Source organism: Triturus cristatus, chromosome 12 (assembly GCF_964204655.1).
Source record: "Triturus cristatus chromosome 12, aTriCri1.1, whole genome shotgun sequence".
Classification (NCBI taxonomy): domain Eukaryota; kingdom Metazoa; phylum Chordata; class Amphibia; order Caudata; family Salamandridae; genus Triturus; species Triturus cristatus.
In genome coordinates, this window is record NC_140595.1 from 536,688,348 (window position 1) to 536,703,106 (window position 14,759).

Below are 14,759 nucleotides of genomic sequence, written 5' to 3' on the forward strand. Positions count from 1 at the left end.
AGAACCGTCGGCGCAGGAGCCTTGTCTTTTTTAAGAGAAAGTAACGCTAGTTGATGCTCTGTTTGAGTAATATCTGTCTCTAAGATTGAGAAATCAACTTGAGAATATTCTGGCTTTAAAATAGAAGAGAGATCATTTGAAATGTCAGAGTCAGAAGATGAGTGCTCCGGTGTATAAAGGTCTGTATATAATTTTTTAAACTGCGTTAAGATATCTTGGTTGTGGTGATGAGAGGAATGATCTTCATCAATAATTGATTCAATAAATAGTTTGTTTTGTTTAATTTTTAGGAAATTAGCTAGGAGTTTCCCAGCTCTATTTTGACCTCCATAATACTTAGCACTAGATTTGAGGAGGTATGAAGCAGCATTGTCAGTGGATACTTTGTTGAAATTGATTTTGGCTTTTATTAGCTTATTTAGAATTAGTTGGGAATTGGAAGTATAATAAGAGAGTTCTAAATCTTTTATTTCATTAAGAAGTAGATTAAAATTGGGATTGCGACCAATGTCTTTTAAAAAAAAAATGAAGTTCATGATAAAATCACGAGCTGAGGCCTTGAATGTATCCCAAATAATGGGAAAAGACATGCCTTCCATTTGATTGAGGAGGAAAAACTCCTGAGCAAAAGTGGTGAAGGAGGAGGACAAAGAAGAATCAAGTAATAGGGAGTTATGGAATCTCCATCTTCTAGGGGAAATAGATTTACGTATAATGTCTAAATGAAGAGAAATTGGGGTGTGATCAGATATCAGAATGGATCCAATATCCGCTGAGTGTAGGGATTGAGTGAGATGGTGTGAAACAAAGATATAGTCAATTTGAGATTGTGTATGGTGAACGCTAGAGAAAAATGTGTATTCCCTCAGGGTATGGTTGTATAGGTGCCATGCATCAGTTAGTTTATGTCTCTGGAAAGCTTGCACAAAAGCTTTCTGCAATTTGTTAGGGATGTAATGCGATGCAGATTGTCTGTCCAAAAAAGGGTCAGCGAATAAATTGCAGTCACCAGCAAGAACTAGACTGCTATCTGGGTATTGTAAGAGCTTCTGAGAAATTAGAGACCAAAATTTACAATCGGGTGCTTTGGGCCCATAAACATTAAATAAAACAATTGGTGTTTTATCACACTGCAATTTAAAAACGACCATCTACCCTCTGTGTCTTTTTCCATAGAAATCAGTTCAATTTTCAAGGACGTATGGCAAAGGACTGCCACTCCATGTTTTTTCCCCAGAGCGGGAATATAAAAAACCTCACCCACCCATCCTCTCTTCAAATTTACACTTTTGATATCTGATAAATGTGTCTCCTGCAAGAAAATGATATGTGCATTAAGTTTTGCTAAATGAGTGAGAACACGTTGTCACTTGATGGGAGAGTTGAGGCCCCTGACATTCCAGGAAACCATTGTCAAGGCCATGTTAAACAAGCAAATTGCATAAAACAATCAGACCTTGGTTGAAAAAGAGCATGATTAGATCTGGAGAGAAGGAAAAGAGAATAATCTACAACGAATAAGATAAGTTAGAAATTTTGAGATAAGAGAGGAGTGAAAAGGTAGAAAACAGGAAAGAAGGAGAGAAAAAAGGAAATGCAATATCGCGTGAAATACAAGAGATTGCAACATACATTAAGAAAACACAGACAGGGTAAGCAAACAGACTAAAAGGATAGCATACCTAACAAAAACCTTATAAAGATGAGGGAGGGAGCACATGAGGAAGACATCACGTCCGAACCCGAGGGGGTGGCATGACGCGAGAAGGGAGACGATGCAATAAAAAGTGGGGAACAAAGACATCCGGACCATAAATACGCCACCTGAAGGACCAAAAGAGAAATTTGAAAACATTGGACAGAGAAACATCAATTTATTATTCAATAATACCACAACAAGAAAAACTCATCAACATGAAAAGTAGCGTAATAACTTCTAAAGGAGAATGTTAACAACATAAAAACTTAACAGCGAAAGGCAGTCATTTTGTAGATACTGAGGGAACGATACCCATAACATCATCACTGCAATGCCATAAGAAAGTCACGCAAACGGGAAGTCATTGTTTTGTTATTGTATCTGACTTTGAAAAAGCATGGGTGAAAAAGGCAAAATTGGCTTCACATTGAACGCAAGGTAGGTCTCATGCTCAAAAAGTCTCTTCTTCTATCGGCTGTGGTTTTGGTGTAATCCTGGGAAAAATACAAGGCATTATCAGACCTTGAGATTTTCCTGAGGCGACGCGCAGCTGAGATGACCTGCATTAACTCCGTAGACTCCAAGAAGTAAAGAATGACCGCTCTTGATCTCTTCGAAGATGAAGCAGATGTGGAGGGGCACCCTAATCTGTGAGCTGTTTGTATGTTTAGTTGTAACTTCTACGGTAGTTGTAGGATCTGAGGTAAAAAGGATTTGGAGAAAGAAATGCTATCCATCTCTTCTGTACCTTCAAGAAGACCATACATGTGTAAGTTATTATGTCGATTTTGGTTCTCAAGGTCTTTGACTTGTCTTTGTAGGGAGAAGACTTGTATTTGCAAAGAGTCCAGTTGAAGAGATGTATCATTAAGCTGTGATATTTGTTGTTCCGCCGAAGATAAACGTTCTTCCATAAGTGACCAACTATCTGTTAGAGTTTGTAATTTGGCATTGGTGTCCTCAATAAAAGGGCGTAAAGCCCTAATCTCTTCTAATAGAATATCAAGTGAGGCTGCAGGCATAGTTTTTGTAGGTGAGGTAGGATCTTTTTTGAGCTGCTTAAAATGTGATTTGTTGGGTTGAGCTTGAGATGACCCTGCATGCGAGATAGAAGAAGAGGCCACGTTCGACCCTATGTTAGAGGATAGGCTAGCCATTGCGGTGGAGATTGCCGAGAACGGCAGGCGTCTTCTCAGCTTCCCTGCAGAATATTGAGTTGAAGAAAGAAAAACCTTGGACCTGGCCATGTAACTGAGTCACATGAAGAAAGTCTCAATTCGGTGGTAATTATATTCCTCCGCTTAGCAGTCAAGCTCTGACAAAGCAAGTAAAGAGTTCAAAGAGATTAAATACAGGCATGCCATTTAGAGAAAAACATATAATTGAATAAAATCTCCACAGAATTCTAACAAAAGCAACACCTGTGTCAAAAATGCTGCAGCAGGTTAATTCTTGCGTCAGGATAGGAGAAAAGCAAAAATGTAGGTCAGAATTAGCCAGAAAGTCCAGAGAATACATAAACAAACATTGCATGAAACATTGCCTTTGAGAAACCAGGTTGCTTCACAGTAACCATTGCCTTTAAGGAGTAAGAGCTACCTTCAAGGGAGGAGCCTGTTAATTAGTTTCCTCCGAAAGCATGCAGATACTTCTCACACAGCCAAGATGGTGGCTGGCACTGAGGGAGAGGAAACAGTTGCTTCATTCGTTGTCTGTGGGCACCCTCAAGACTTGAAAGAGGCAAAAAACGCAGCCGCTGTGCATCCCCAACTAGAAAAGGGTCACACAGCTAAAAATTAGTCGAGGGGGTCGTCGTCACATGGCTGGTGTCTGTGCCTTCCACCGGAGCCTCACGAAGACATGCCCTACTTTGTCACGTGGTACGCCATGCCCCCCCATACTTTTCATTGTTAATAAGTAAAATATGAATAAATGTGCATCAACAAATACTGCAATGTTGTACCAATACTAGCATAAACTGAAAGAAGGTTACCTTTGTTTGGGCATTTTACAATGGTAACACTTACTTCAAGTCACTAAACAATATGTCAATTGTCAAAAATTATAAATTAACTCTGTACTGAAGTAGCTTAGCAATACTATGTAGATACCTATGCTATTGAAGACACAAATATTTGTGTGGATTGAAAAGTGACTTCTACAACATAAGTAAATTCTTTGCCTTGAAACATTTCTAATACACGTCAGTACAGAGAAAAAACATCTTCACATGTGACTCCTAAATATCTCTAGTTATTTGAACTTTGTTGTATGTTTGTGAAATTGTTTCACTAAATATGCTGGCTTTCACTGTAGTCAAAAAGTTGCAGAACATCACAGTAATCATTACATACAATTATTCATATATAATAATTACTTCAAAGATTCAAATGTAATCACAATGTGCAATATATTACACCTTGATGTATTTCAACATTTACCTACTGAGTCATGAGTTTGGCCTGATTCTGAATTTTCCTGATGGGATACTCCTACATATATGTGATGGAACGTTCCATCTTTCATAAGTCCCTTTAAGTTTCCCTTTTTTCTCCATCATTGATTTTTCATCTGGACATGTCAAAGGAAATTGAGAAATGGTTTTGGGTATGTGTTACTCTGTCACCAATGTTTACACATTCCTATCTGTGTTTCATAAAAAAATGCATCACAATTGTTCCTCCAAAAACAGACTGGCTTACACACACATTTGTGAAGGAGTAAGACATCATGACAATCTGTCACTTTTAACATGTATGAAACAGTAATTCTGATGCAAACACAAATTTGATATGTTTTAATTCCAAAATGTATCCATCAATTCTGATATCACTAGTCATTTTGGATCACATGCTCACTCTTGTTTGTATAGAATCACAACTTAACAATGTGGTATTTGGTACATGCACCGTATCATAAGAGCCAAGTATGCTATGTCACATGTAATAGGGCTACCATTACATCATCTACAACAGTGAAGGAGCATCGCACCTGACACAGTAAAGACTATTGGCCTGTTTGTTACAACTGTCCCTCATGACATCAAAGAACCTGATGTATATGTGGAGTTTAGGCAGCCATTTGTCTGCTCAGCACAGTCCTTTGGTTGTGAACAGGAGGGATCCTTTCCAATAAAATAACAGACAAAGCACAACATCGAACACTTTGTACTAAGCTCACACCTTAAATAAATCTTCTTGTGTGTTGGACATTGTTCACCCTCAATGTTGATTTATAAAATTCTGGCTGTAACAAAAATATTGTCATGTAACATGTGAAAATCTGATAAGAACTTACCCCCTTTGTTGCTGCTGTCAGGCCCTTAACTGCCCGTCATTCTCTAGATAGGCCACAGCAAGAATACAGGCCATTAGTGGGGTCAGGGTACGGGGCATGCATTTTTCACATTAAGAGGACTGCCTGAGCTGAATTTCCATTGACTTTATGGTTGAGCATCGAAGGTCCTTCCACCTCTTGAGGCAATGGACACTGTGCTGCTTGTAGATCCCCAGGATCCGCACTTTCCTGGCGATGGCCTTCCAATTGTCCCGCTTCTGATGGGCGTTGACCTGTATGGATACAAGAAATGAAAGAAAAAACAATGGTTTTGTGACTTTTTCTTTGTCTTTGTCTGTATTGATGTGTCAAAAATGTTTCTACATTTATTACTAGCATGACTCATAAGTTAGCATGCAACATGTGCATTTTCACGTGAAGACCAAGCAAAATATCTTAACCCCTTCGCTGCGGCGGAAATTCCGCCGCAGCGCTGGGGGGTGCGGGGGGGCAGCGCGGTGGCCCGGTGCTCATGACGGAGCCACGCCGTCATGAGCCACGGTTGGGCTGTGCTCATGACGGAGTGGTTCCGTCATGACTCCGCCCACAGCGCTAATCGCCCGCACAGGCGGGGAATTAGCGCCGCGTGGGCAGCGCGGCCGCCAACGGCCGCAGCGTGACGGAACCACTCCGTCATGAGCACACGGCAACCGTGGCTCATGACGGCGTGGTTCCGTCATGAGCACGGAAGGAGTTAATACACACTTTTGTTGTGACCTGTTGACTACCCTCATCCCATGTCATGGCCTAAACTCACCAATCCAGGCCTGTGACATCGTCTAGCCCATGAGGCTCCTACATATTCTGTGATCTGACCTACTTCTGACCAGTGTAAAAGATTGTGAACTACTGAAGGCTAAACATAAATACGTATGGCACAGTGAATACTGGCCACTGTGAGTAATGGGCCTGCAGTTTGGACAAGACACACTTTAAAATGGGAGAACAATTAAATGAAGTGTTAGCTCAAGAAACTAGGTAACTCTCCCTTTCAACTGTTGTCCATTTAAAAGCATTCAGGGGTATATTTGTATGTACACCTCAACATTTGACCTGGCAAGGATATATGTTTATGACAGATATACCTCAGTGCTTCAGCTGTTTGTCCCTGTGACTCAGGCCCAGCCTTGGCCATTTTCCTGACTGAGCACTGCTCATTGTCAGGCCTTGTAATCTGCAGCCGCCTGATGATCATGATGTCACATGAACACAGCCTTCCCTTAACTTTTACATGAGAAACTGTCCTTGTGCCCATCTATTAAATAACCTCAAAGCTGTGTGGCACTGTGAAGGGGTATGGGAGCTACTGGTAGTTCCCATACAAATGTTTGGAGAGTCCTTGATCTAGGCTGAGTGATTTGTGGGACCATACACATAGCTAACATCATTTTCATTTGGTTCATACAGGAAAACATTTTTTTCTTCAGTTGTGAGAGTATGTAATGTGTTGTCTAAGTTCTATTATGTGAGCTTTCAACGTGGCATATGTAATTCAAACATATACATAGATATATCTCTACATACACACCCATTAGAATCTAGGGCTTTAAACACACAACACATACAAATGTTGTTTTTCCCATGTAAAATGCTTGGAAATCCCCAACATCATTGTCCTTTGTAAGGAACAACATTATTTGACAATTTGTAGTAATTACATTACAAATTGTTAATGTAAGACACTGGATTTATGAACTGTCTGTCTCCACAGCTTCCAGGAACCAACTGGTCATCCTGGTGATTCAAAGCACAGCACTCCATTTCCATGACAATGACATCATAGTGATAATGGACATGAGCATGCACATAGATTATATATGGAGGTTAAAGAGAGACTACTACAACATCTCCCATCTCTCGACAGATTCCAGAACAAATAAATAAATAAACAAATAAAAGAATATAAAAAACTATCTTAAAAAAACAACATTCAAATACCACCACAAAGATGTAAACATAATAAATAATAGACCTCAAATTGTAAATGACACTTAAATAATGCTCACACAAAGGACTAAAAACTATAGATCTAAACGATTTGGTGGAACACTGGTTCTATTGCTTCTCCGAGGAGGAACATACTTCAACAAATGAGACTCTTTTCTCTGTTCCTCCTTTTTTTTTTAAAACCTCTAGCATTAGGTTGATCTTGACTCGAGTTTTCTGACTCAAGACCTAACTGTGTAACCACCTTCACTGGTACTTTATACACTCTAGAAATGGTCCACCAATTTTTCCCATTAATTCTTATGGCAAAGCGTGAAGTAGCATCTACCCTAGCTGGTGGACCAAACTTGGACAATCCCTTGGGAACATTCAAAGGAGATTTTATCCTGACCCAATCTCCAACCTTGACTCTAGACTCAAAATTGTCTTCAACATTCACCATGGATTTAGAAAATGCACTGCACTCATCTTTCTTGCTGTTTCTATTCTCAACATCTTTGGACGACATCCCCCATTTTTTCATCCATGCTGGGCACATGTGAAAAGAAGCTTCCCTTCCTCTCAGCAAAGCAAAGGGACTAGAACCAGTAATGGTACTTGGAGTCGTACGATGAGCTCACAACATACTACTCTGCACCGCCTCTCTGATGTCTACCTTCCCCGAAACAGCCCACTGAACACATTCAACCAAAATCCTGTTATTGCGCTCAATAAAACCATTGGCTTGAGGATGATATAACGCCTAACGTCGGTGTGCAATACCTGACGGATTCAAAAAATCAGACATTTCCTTCGAAGTAAACTGCACTCCATTGTCAGAAACTATTTCTCTGGTAAATCCTTCCCTGACAAACAGGCTCTGGAGAAATCTTATGACTTCTTTTGAATTGGGATCAGACATAAAGTGGACCTCCCACTACTTACTGAAATAGTCAGCGACCACCAAAGCAAACTTGTATTTGTTGGATAAAATAGTGAATGGACCCACAAAATCTATGGCCAACTTTAACCAAGGACCCTCTGGCATTTCAACACGTTGTAACGGGGGTGAAATGACTTTAATGACCTTATCGCTCGTACAACATGTCATACACCCTTCAACAACATCATTTATTTGACGATCCATAGAAGGCCACCAGTAGATCGCCTGAATCCTTTTTTTTGTGTTGGTTTGACCCAAATGCCCTTCATGACCATAATCAATAATGCGAGCCCTGAGGGACACTGGGGGCACGAACTTATCTCCCCGCATGACCATTCCACCATCCTCTACAGAAAGTTCTTCAGCCACCTTTGCAAAAGGATGAAGATCAGAGTCCAGATGCTTCTCTTTAGGCCATCCCAAAACTATAAAATCCCTCACTTTTCCAAGTAAAATATCGGATTCCATCCCGCGGAACCAATCATGTTCTGAAAAACATCCAATACAACAGGCATCCACAGCAGCAATGAGGCACTCATCCGTTATATCAATATCACACAAATCTTCCTTTAAAGGTAACGGTGACCTTGAAAGATAGTCAGCCCTCGTGTTTTTCCCACCAGGTATATGCGCAACCAAAAAATTGTACTGCAAAAGTTTAGCACTCAATCTAGCAATCCTTGGCGTGTGATCCTTCACAATCTTCCCTTCTAAAATGGGAATCAGAGGTTTATGGTCTGTCAGAAGCCTAAAAGTCTTTCCCCACAGAAAACATTTGAACCGCTCAACAGCCCAACAACACGCCAAGAGTTCTCTCTCAATGACAGAGTCATTTTTTTCACTTGGTCTTAGAGCCCTGGACGCAAACCCCACTGTGTACTCCTTCCCCTCTTTGATGTGGGAAATCATACCACCCAGACCATCTAAACTGGCATCAACATATACTGTGCACTGAGAAGAAGGATCAAAAGGAGTGAGAATCTGACACAAACCTAACTCTTTTTTGATCTGCATAAATTCGTTGTGACAAGGATCACTCCAAAAAAAAACTGTCTTTCTCTTAAGTAACTCCCTCATGTGAACCGTTTTCCCAGCAAAATTAGGAATTAATTTTGCATAAAATTCGCACATTCCCAAAAACGAAAACACTTGATCTTTAGACACAGGGCAAGGAGCATCAGATATGGCTTCAATAAGACCTTGCCTAGGCACAATGCCCTCTCCGGAAATGCAGTGGCCCAAATACTCTATTGACTTAACTCCAAAAGTGCATTTGAGTTTGTTAGCCACAATCCCCCTATTTTCCAAACGTTCTAAAACCTTAGAAACATTCTCATTATGCTCGTCTTTGTCTTTTCCTGCCACTAAAATATCATCCTGAAACACCACTGTGTTCGGAACCCCCTCCAACACCTTCTCCATAATCCGCTGAAAAACTGCAGCCGCTGAGGCCAACCCAAAAGGCATTCTCCGAAACTGGAAAGTCCCAACAGGAGACACAAAAGCAGTTAAATGTTTAGAATTATGGTCCAATTCAACTTGATGATAGGCTGAAGCTAAGTCTATCTTTGAGAACCACTTAGCTCCGGCAAACTTGGAAAGAATATCATCTATGCGTGGAAGTGGATGAGAATCCACCCAAATCTCTCTATTGAGACTGCGCAAGTAAATACATACTCTGAGACTGTCATTTTTTTTTCTCGCGACCACCAACGGACTTAACCAAAGGGACGACTCTATTGGTTCAATAACCCCATTCTCACACATTCTCTTAAGTTCAGCAGATAGATCATCCCTGATGCTAAAGGGTACGTTCCGTAATTTATGCTTTACTGGTGAAACTTCGTCCTTCACTTCAATAGCATGTTTGAAACCAGTGATGCGTCCTAAATTGTCACTAAAAACTTTAGGAAATCTTTTAGACCAATAGATCAAACTCTCATCTGTAGGCAAATTAGCCATCATGGAAACCTGCTCCAAAGTCCCTAGTTTAAGAGTCATACCAAACAATCCTTGATGGTACCACCCTAGAATGTTCAGTCCCTTTTTCGCCACAAACACCTTCCCATGAATACACTTTTCTTTGAATACTAAAGAGGTTTCAAAGAATCCTCTCAGATCAATACGTCTTCCTTCATAGGAAACCGGACTTCTGTCCGGAGGATTGAGAGGCCTGTTGCTCCAAGTCTCTTCAAACAGTTCTTCTGTTATCATCGTCATTCTGGCACCCGAATCAACTAACAGTTTCAGACACCTTCCATCCACAAGAATATCAACAATAGGATCGACACAATCTTCAGACTCATCTTTTACCACTACAACAAAATCAGTTAAAGAACTAACTACATCGTCAACAGCATCCTGCTTAGGTCCCTCTACATATACAACATTTACATTTCCACGAGACATACACATTATTGCAAAATGACCTTGTTTTCCACACTTCCGACAAGCAGCACTTTTAGCTGGACACACTCGTGCATCAGGAAAACGGGAGGGGAACCCACATTTATTGCAAAAGTTTCTTGAGTAACCACCTTTCTTTCCTAATTTATTGGGACCAAACTTACCCGGAGGGAATCTATTAGTCCTTTGATCATTGTTGACCTTATACTTGTCTGTCACTGTTTTCTCATTAGAATCTTTGGGTCTTTATCTTCCTTATACTCTTTTACAACACCTACAGGATTTTTTTCTGGTTTTAGTTCTTTTGAGGACTTTTCTGACAACTCTATACTCTTCACAATCCCAATGGTTTCTTCTAGAGAAGGATTTTTCAACGTAAGTAGTTTTTGTTGAACCTTCCTATCACGGCAATGAACTACAATCTGATCACGAATGAGTTGAGAACAAAAGTGCTCAAATTCACACTCAGACGCTAAGATGTGTAGTGCCGCTACATAAGAAACAATACTTTCTCCACTTTCTTGTTCCCTAGTAAAAAACTTATGCCTAGATACTACAAGACTACTCCCTACATCAAACTGAATTTCCAGCATTCTCACAGCTTGGTCATATTCATTCAAAACTTCTTCTCCCACTACTATAGGAATGGGAGGTAAGTGTTCTAATACAGTTTGACCTTCAAAACCTTCAAAACCTAAATTGTGTTCTAAGATGAACCTTTTCCTTTCAGCACTAAATCTTGCTCCAAGATATTTCTCAAATTTTCCATTTTACTGGGGGATCGCCTGGAAGCTGTAAAAAAGGAAGAGGAGCTTGTACATTTTGCATGTTGATTTAAGCTAAAATGAAACCCTGCAAAGAAAATTTAATTAATACCGTAGCACTTAATTACGAAACTACACACTATGCTCTTGTAAATGAATAAATCAAAACACTGAATGTGAATATCCCACACTAAAGTAGTGGGATTAAAAAGGTTGTCCAGTTCTATCAAATGCAGAATTTACTGAATAAACACCTCAAAACCAGCTTTCCTCTTTACTACAATTGATTTCCCCCTTGAACATCAGCTTGGGGTGTCACTGCATGACGAGATGTTTTATATGGTCAATGCGCTTGAAATTCCACTTCTCTTCCAACTGTAGAGACAGTCGATAATAGACGCTAGGACAACAATTTGTTAACCTCTCCCCTCCACTTCCGTGTGTCCCAACGCGTTTTGCAGTCTCTACATGGGCATTTACATGGATGCCCCGAAATGCGGCACAAACGCTCACTTAACCACGATGCTATAATTATTATTACCAGTCACACGATGTTCTTTAAATTAAGATGATATTACCAGAAAGTTACCATTCATGTTCCCCAAATGTACAGTTCCGACGCCAAGTTGATCAAAAGCAGAATCTCCTTTCATCTTCGTCTTCCTGCTGACATAGCCACCGCGCAATGCTCTCTTGACATAAGGAACGCTTACACTTCCTGCTATATTACGCTCTGCTAGCGTAGCGAACATGCGCACTTCTCCCTTGAGCGCACTCACCCGCTTTCACTTCCTGGTATGATGTCCGTAACTGACGTTCTGCTCACGTAGCGTGCGTACGTAGCGTGTACACCTCTTCCTTGTGCGCACACGCCTTCAGAATACTCCTTCACTCCAACTGTGACAGCATACCCTTCGCTGAATCCTACTGAAGATTCGAATGCGTCATCACTCGTCCGTAGGCATCGGCAAGAGCGGATCACTCACGTTGGAAAAAGAGATGGATAGAGGAGCATGATCGGATAAAAGTCTCGGGTAAACTTGAATTTGACAACCGGAAGCCCAGGCGGCAGGGATTATAAAATAGTCCAACCAAAATAGCTTGGTGTGTGGTGAAGAGAAAAAAGTATAGCCTGGTGTTTGTGGATATAGATAGTTCCACCCGTCAACCAGGCCATGGTCAGCCATCAAATTCTTTAAAGCCTGATAAACCTTGGGTTTACGGCCCCTATAAGACACAGAAGAGGAGCCTGCCCAATCGCTATCTAGATGGATATTGAGATCCCCACAGCACACGACTGGCGAAGGCCATGAAGCCAGCTCACCATTTAAAAAATCAAAAACATTTGCTTCATCAAAATTAGATCCGTATATGGTACAGAGGGTGAACCGCATGCCTCCAATGAAACAATCGAGAATAGCCCATCTGCCATGTATATCTGCCAAGGTCCGCTCAGTTGTAATTAGAGAGGGGCGGGCCAGAATGGCCACCCCGCGTTGTATCAGATTGCTTAGAGGCAACCAGAATAGCATACCCCAAATCGTCTAACTTCTGGCGTACCGACCACGAAATATGTGTTTCTTGAATACACACAATGTCGGGGTTAATAAGTTTTAATACATTATGCATCTTCCTACGTTTCTCATAACTATTGAGACCACAGACATTGTAAGTGACAATCTTTAAATTCAGATTAGCCATTAAGCTCAAAATCTAGACGCTCTGTAGTCATTCTAATCATACATACATCAAACAGTACAACATACAAAAATACCATGCAGTTGTGGAACATATTTTTTTTCCCCTTTTCTCCCTACACACCCACTCCCCACCCACCCCTCCTCCCCCCTACTAGACCCCCCCCCACCCCTCCATCCAACCTCCCCCCTCCCACCACACCCACCCAAAAAAGAGACAATAGGACCGAGGTCCTGGTGATGGGGAGTTGAGAGCCCTCCCCGCGGTATCCCCATGTCCGTGAGAAAAAAAGAAAAATTCCAAAACTACTGCAAGGGATAAATACCACCCTAATCACACTATTATCTTCAGCTCAGAGGTGCCAATTGTTGCAGGTATTCCTTGGCCGCAATCTCCGAAGAAAAAAACCTATTTTGACCCTGACCCACGACCTTTAGCTTGGCTGGATTTATTAGGAACGCCTGCACACCCTTTGCTTGAAACATAGGTATTAATTGGCGAAGATGCCATCTACGAGAGACTGTATCGTGGGAAAAATCTGGTCTAACAAAAAAATGGATCCCCTTAGCCAGTCTTTTACGATTGGGGCGCGCCAAGTCATACACAGCTTCTCTTGCTAGAAAATTGTTGATTGAAATCAAAATGGCACGAGGGAATGCAGTTTCAGGTCCAGTGTGATTGGCTTGCTGTCTTTTATGGAAAGGAAATCGATGGGCTCGCTGAACCTCTATCCCCCAATCCCACTGGGAAAGCTCCGGGAAGGCTTCTGTGAACATTTGTATGATAAATTGTCGCGCGTCGTCACGCTCTGCCCCCTCTGGCACACCTAGCACGCGTAAATTATTCCGTCGCATTTGGTTTTCAAGCTCAGATATTTTCCAAATGGCATCATCTTTTTGCTTTTTTAATGCGATCACCATTTCTTTCTGTATAGATAGTTCATCCTTCAGAGCTGAAATACGATTTTCAGTCTCATTGACTCTAATGCCTATCTCAGCGTTTGACTTATTTATGCGTCTGATGGCATTTTGTAGTTTACGGCAGGCACTTTGTGTTCTGGCATTTTCAAGCCGAGTCTCAGCTCTGTGTGAGATCATTGTCTCATAGATCATTTCTAGCGTGATAGGTTTAGGAGAGTCAGATGAACTAGGCATAGCGGAGCTTCCTGAGCCTGCTGCTTGGTTTAGATCGGAAGGATTTACAGTGGAGAAGGAGTAGTCCCAGGCCAAGTTCTCTCCTAAAGCATTAGGGGTGTTATCAGGTAGATTGTCCCCACTGTCCGGTCCCTTCTCAGACAAAATCTTGTTATTTCTCCGGACTGTTCCACCAGGGGCAGAGTTCATGTAACCACCCACTATACAGACAGCGCATATCACAGCGAAAAACGTCAGCCACAGCTATTTAGAAAACACCCAAGTAAGTCTATTCCGTGTGTCTCATCTGATCATCGCAGCTCTGGCACAGCACACTCAGAAATGCAGGTAATTAAATTGATTTCTCCCGCGAACTTGCTTGAAATGAAACAACGCTCACCAAACAGAGACCACTTCGAATCAGATGATGTCCAGCTGTGTGTATGATGTCGTCTTCCTTTCGTTTTAAATGTAGGATAAGCTCCATAGATCCTAAATCGGTAGAAGGAGACCTTGAGGTTGCAGCAGCAGGATCAATTCACTAGGGATATATTGCCTGCACGCATGGGTGGAGACAAAGACAGTTCTCGTCGCCAAATTTGTAGTAATTACATTACAAATTGTTAATGTAAGACACTGGATTTATTAACTCTCTGTCTCCACAGCTTCCAGGAACCAACTGGTCATCCTGGTGATTCAAAGCACAACACTCCATTTCCATGACAATTACATCATAGTGATAATGGACATGAGCATGCACATAGATTATACATGGAGGTAAAAGAGAGACTACTACACACTTCACTCAGGAACTCAAATGGATATTGTAGCCTGTGTTAAATGAAACATACCAG

At 41.2% G+C, this 14,759-nt stretch overlaps 1 protein-coding gene and 1 long non-coding RNA gene across 7 annotated transcripts in view; one reads left to right on the forward strand and one right to left on the reverse strand.

Annotated features, from left to right (window-relative positions):
* The window catches only part of LOC146776234 (5-hydroxytryptamine receptor 3A-like), a 309,675-nt gene that overhangs the window by 240,232 nt on the left and 54,684 nt on the right, over positions 1–14,759 (forward strand). The window lies entirely within an intron of this gene.
* The window catches only part of LOC146776235 (uncharacterized), a 616,314-nt gene that overhangs the window by 47,670 nt on the left and 553,885 nt on the right, over positions 1–14,759 (reverse strand). For 3 of the 4 annotated variants that reach the window (XR_014971997.1, XR_014971999.1, XR_014971998.1), the window contains 3 exons: positions 4,997–5,268; positions 4,141–4,270; positions 1,683–1,824 (listed from right to left, as the gene is read on the reverse strand). This is a non-coding gene — a long non-coding RNA (uncharacterized LOC146776235). The remainder of the gene's footprint in view (positions 1–1,682; positions 1,825–4,140; positions 4,271–4,996; positions 5,269–14,759) is intronic. The other variant, XR_014972000.1, reaches the window with a different exon arrangement.